Source organism: Chrysochloris asiatica, unplaced genomic scaffold, assembly GCF_000296735.1.
Source record: "Chrysochloris asiatica unplaced genomic scaffold, ChrAsi1.0 scaffold00188, whole genome shotgun sequence".
NCBI classification, from domain to species: Eukaryota; Metazoa; Chordata; class Mammalia; order Afrosoricida; family Chrysochloridae; genus Chrysochloris; species Chrysochloris asiatica.
Genome location: NW_006408706.1, coordinates 1,164,586 through 1,170,106, shown reverse-complemented (window position 1 = coordinate 1,170,106; position 5,521 = coordinate 1,164,586).

Sequence of the window (5,521 nt, the reverse complement as noted above, 5' to 3'; positions counted from 1 at the left end):
AACTTTTTACTCGTACCCTGTGTCAAACAGAAAAGAATTAGTGATCTAATGATTACAAAAATCCAAAATGAGCCTTTTCTTTTTAAATAGAAAAGCTTAATTTCCCCCCTATTTTCACTTGTTTATGAGCTTTTTGGAGTCCTGGTAGCATAATGGGTTATGCATTGGGCTGCTAACTGCAAGTTCAGCAATTTGAATCTGCCAGCCACTCCTCAGGACAAAGAGGAGGCTTTCTGTTCCCAAACAGAATTCCAGCCTTGGAGACCCTATAATAGGGTCACTATGAGTTGGAATTGACTTGAAGGCAGTGGGTGTGGGTTTGGGTAAGAGGTTTTTGTTCAATAAACTTAAGCACATATATTCCAAACATTTGCTACAGAGGTCAAGTAACTTCTTCACAGTCATACAAACAACCCAGATTCAAACTAAGAATGTTCTGACAACACATTGCTGAGCTTTCCCAATAAACTTAGATTCCCACTCTTGGCAGTTCCCTGTTTGTGAGAGTAGAACTGTATTCCATAGGGTTTTTGTGGCTAAATTGTCAGAAGTAGATTGCCAGGCCTTTCTTCTAGAGCTCCTTTGAGTGGACTCGATCCTCCAACCTTTTAGCGAGCAGTTAAGTGTGTCAACCATTTGACCATCCAGGACAGGACTCTCTAGTTTATCAGAAAATACCTTTTATAGAAAATGAATTTCATTATGCGTAAATTACATCTATCCTTCTTGTCTTCATCCCTCATCCAAGTAATCAAACCTCAAAATCTCTTAGTGCAAAGGACTGAACAATGTATTAAAAAGAAGAAATCAAAAGCAAAAAAAAAAAAAAAAAAAAAAATCATTATAGATATGAAAAATAATTCCCTTTAAAAAAATGTACTTAAAGAGGGGCTTAGTTCCAACAAGAAAGAAGCATCAGAGTGGAGTACATCCTTTGGACCTGGAGTCCTTTCTCTATGAAGCTCCTACATCCAGATCGATGCCAAGACACACGAAGGCTGATACCAAGGGGATGTTGCAAGGAGTTAAGGACCTTTCTCCAGAAAGGGAAAGAGCCTTCTGACAGGAAGAGAGCCTTCTCCAGAGCTCTGAATTTGGACTTCTACCCTACTAAACTATGGGAGATTAATTTCTGTTTGTTAAAATCAAGGAAAAAGAGATAAGCCCATATTCAATTGACCTTTACCTCTCAGGTCTCCACAAAGGAACAAATAAATAAAACAGTAATAAAATACAAAGAAATGAAAGGAGGGATGGGTGAGAAAATTTGAGAATCTAGGTTGGAGAGAGCTATAAGTTACCACGATTACTAAGACCGAGTCTCAATTTTGGCTGTGCTCTCCCAGAGAGATAAAGCAAAAGGAGGGGCACAGTCATATAAATAATTCTCACTTCCTTTAGGTGTCTGCTTAAATACCATTTCTGTAAGCCCTTCAATTGCCAATTACAGGTATACCGTAGTGATACTGTAGATTTGGTTCCAGATTATCACAATAAAGCAAGTCAATATGCTTTTGTTTTCTCAGTGCATATCTAAATCATGTTTCCATAATGCTGTGTTCACTAGGTTAAGTGTGCAATAACACTGTACAAAATGTTTGCAATATTGTGAGGATTATCAAAATCTAACACAATGACATGAAGTGAGCATGTGCTGCTGTAAAAATGGCACCAATATACTTGCTTGATGCAGGATTGCCATGAGCCTTCAATCTGTAAAAACACAGTATTTGTGAAGCGCACTAAAGTATCCTGTCATTTAAAATAGCAACCCCATCCCACAATTAACTATGTCCCTTGGCTGCTTTTATTTTTCTCCATAGTACTGATGTACTTTTTAAAATTTATTATTTCCCTCTCCCTACTATCAATGGTGTGGCGCTGTGGGCTAATGCGTCAGACTGCAAAGTCGTTTGAACTGCAACATCAGTGGTTCAAACTCACCAGTTGCTCCTGGGAAACCCTATAAAGGCTCGGTATGGGTTGGAATTGACTCGACAGCACTTAATAACAACAACAACTATCAATAGCAATGCAAACCAATTCTTGTCTACAAACTTGCAAGATTCATGAAGGGAGTGGTTTGAGTGAGGCCTGTCCATGTTTATATCCCTACCACCGAAAACAGTGCCTGGAAAATAAGAGGAACTTAATATATTTTTGAATGAATTAATTTTAAAAGTATCAAGAAAATATATGCTAGCCAGAAAGATAGGAAACAAAGAATAAATACAGGCAAGTATCTATAGTATAGTGACTACAATCAGTTATTAAAGCAACTGATGTTCAATATGATATAAATGGACAAAGTAAGTGCCTTCATTAGATAGCCAGGTTGTTAGAGCAACTGGAGTCTTAAAATAACCAAGTATAGAGTACTCAAAGACTTTCTGAGAAAGTGGGTTATGTGAAGAAGAACATGGCATCTGGAATGAAGAATCATTAATAACCTGTGATATGCATGTAACACAATCTTGCATGCAGGAAGTGAAGAGGACTTAAAATTCTTAGACTGTGAATTGCACCTCAATGTAAAGAAAACAAAAATCTTCACACCAGGATCAAGAAATAATATTATGATAAACAGAGAAAACAGAAGTTGTCAAGGACCTCATTTTGCTAGAATCCATCATCAATGCTCATGGAAACTTGCTGTTGTGTGTCATAGAGTTGATTGTGATTCACAGCAACCCTGTACAGAGTTTCTAAGGAGTGGCTGTTGGGTTTGAACTGCTGACCTTGAGGTTAGCAGTCCAATGCTTATCCTACAGTGCCAAATCAGGACCTGGAAGCAGCAGTCAAGAAATCAAATGACAAATTGCATTAGACAAATCTGCTGCAAAAGATCTCTTTAAAGTGCTAAAGAGCAAAGATGTCACTTTGAGGACAAAGATGTGCCTGATGCAAGCCATAGTATTTTCAGTCACCTCATATGCATTTGAAAGTTGGACAATTAATAAGGAAGATGGCTGAAGAACCAATCCATTTGAATTATGGTGTTGGCAAAGAATACTGAAGGTACCATGGAATGCCAGAGAATAAACAAATCTATGTTGGAAGAAGTACAGCCAGAGTGCTCCTTAGCAGTGAGAGTAACAAGTCTTTATTTCTCATTCTTTGGGTATGTTGTTAGGAGCTATCAGTCCCTGGAGAAGGAAAGTAGAGGGTCAAGTGGAAAGGAAGTGCTTGGTAAAGTAGAAGGTCAGTGAAAAAGAGAAAGACTCCCAATGAGACAGACTAACACAGTGGCAGCAACAATAGGCTCAAATATAACAACAATTGTGAGGTTGTGTTTTTGTTGTTGTTGTTGTGCAAAGGGTCTCTGTGAGTCTGACTTGATGGCACCTAACAACAAGAATCATTTCAACTCCAAGGGGAAAATATTATCATCTAGTAATGTTAGAGTCATGATACACTTTTATATTGTTTCTGCTAAATAAATTAAAACAGCAAATAATGAAGGAAGAAGTTTGATACACTCTTTAACTTTTTGCTTCACATATTCACTCTCAAGTGTTCTACAATGGTGTTTTTTTTTCTTTTTTTGCTGTTAATGATGGTCATGCTAAATGATCAATTCTCTTATGAAGAAATCAATTTATTCTTGCCCTTTTCAAATTTTGAAAGCTTAAAAAATACATCTAAACTCTTCAGTAGACAAAATTGGCTCAGAAACTAATGAAAATGCACTGATGTCAATAGATATGCAAACAAATTCTGTTTCAGTGGTGGTAAAATTGACCTTCTTCCTCCTGGTATAGAAAAGTCAATTTCATGTTCATTTATAAATTCATTACAACATTTTCCTTACTCCATATATACAATTGGTTCTTTGATCTCGCCTGTGAACATCTATTGCATTTACTTGACTCCTTTATTAATAATGAGATAAATAAAATCTCTAACATAGGTACATTTTATACTTAATGATTTTTAACCCCTCCCTTCAAAAATATTATCCTTTAACATTGCCATCATTGAAACGGCTAGTCTTATTTTTAACTTTTGCTAGCTCTGGATTTCATTTACTATCATTCCTATATTCAGTTCAACAATAATTTAAAAAAAAGCAAACAATCTGCTAATTTAGACCAAGCACATTAATTAATTTAAAGCTTCAGAAACCCTATACAGGGTAGCTATGAGTCAGAACAACTCAAGGACACTTAACAATAACACAATATTCTAAGTTCCTATGTTTTGCTCATCTTCCTTATATTGTGGTGGTTTTAAAATACAGCCTAAAAGTACTACAGTCTTTGATAAAATCTTACAAATGCCTTGCAGTGGTCTCAATGCACAACTAAACCCATAAATTTCTTTATTGTTGATTCTATTATATTCTATCATATGAGATCCAATCCTTTCTAGCCAGTGCTATCCTATTTTAGCCACAATCTGTTAAATTAATTTCATGGCCCAACACTAGCTTGGTAGTTAAGAACTTAGGTTTTAATTATAAGTTTGAATCTCAACTCTGCAACATAGTTCTGATACTATGCCTACGTTACCGAACCTTGTGTGCTACATTTTCTTCTTTAAAATAAGATACTTCTTGGAGTTTCATTAATACCAGATTGCCCTCTAACTTTAGTATATTCTTATTTTATACATGGTTTCTTTAAACTAACTAGATGAAATATTATTTCTTAATTGTTTTAGCTTGCATTTCTTCTATTTCTAGTGAGGTTAGACATGTTCTCCTGTTTACAACACTAAATGTACTTAGAAGGCAAAGTTTAGAAACAAAGAGGACAGATCAATAGTTATGGCCAAATATGGCCTTGGTGATAGAACCAATGCTGGAGATTGCACGATAGAATTTTGTAACACCAATGGCTTCTTCCCACCTTTTTTAAACAACATAAAAGATGACTATACTCATGGGCCTCACATGATGAAATAAACAAAGATCAAATTGACTACATCTGTGGAAAGAAATGGTGGAAAAGCTCCATATCATCAGCCAAAGGAAGGTCAGGGGCAGACTGTGGAATAGACCATCAATTGCTCACATGCAAGTTCAAGCTGAGACTGAAGAAAATTAAACCAAGCCCACAATATCCAAAGTATGACGTTGAACAGATACCATCTGAATTTAAAGATCATCTCAAGAACATATTTGAAGCATCAGACACAAGGAACTGGAGAAAAGAAGAGTTGTGGGATGACATCAAGAACATACAAAAAGAAAGCTAATTGTCATTAAAAAGACAAGACAGAAGGAAAAGGCCAAATGGATTTCAGAATAGACTCTGAAACTTGCAAATGGAAGAAATGAGAAGGTAAAGGAGCTGAACAGACTTTTCAAGGGGCAGCTTGAAAACACAAAGTCAAATATTATAATGCAATGTGCAAACAGTTCAAAAACTAAAAGGGAAGAACACACTCAGAATTTCTCAAACTGAAAGAACTGAAGAAAAAATTTAAGCCTTGACTTGCAATACTGACATACATTGACAGTGAACTTCCAGAGGTTCAAGTTGGATTCAGAAGAGGATGTGGAAAGAGGGATATCATT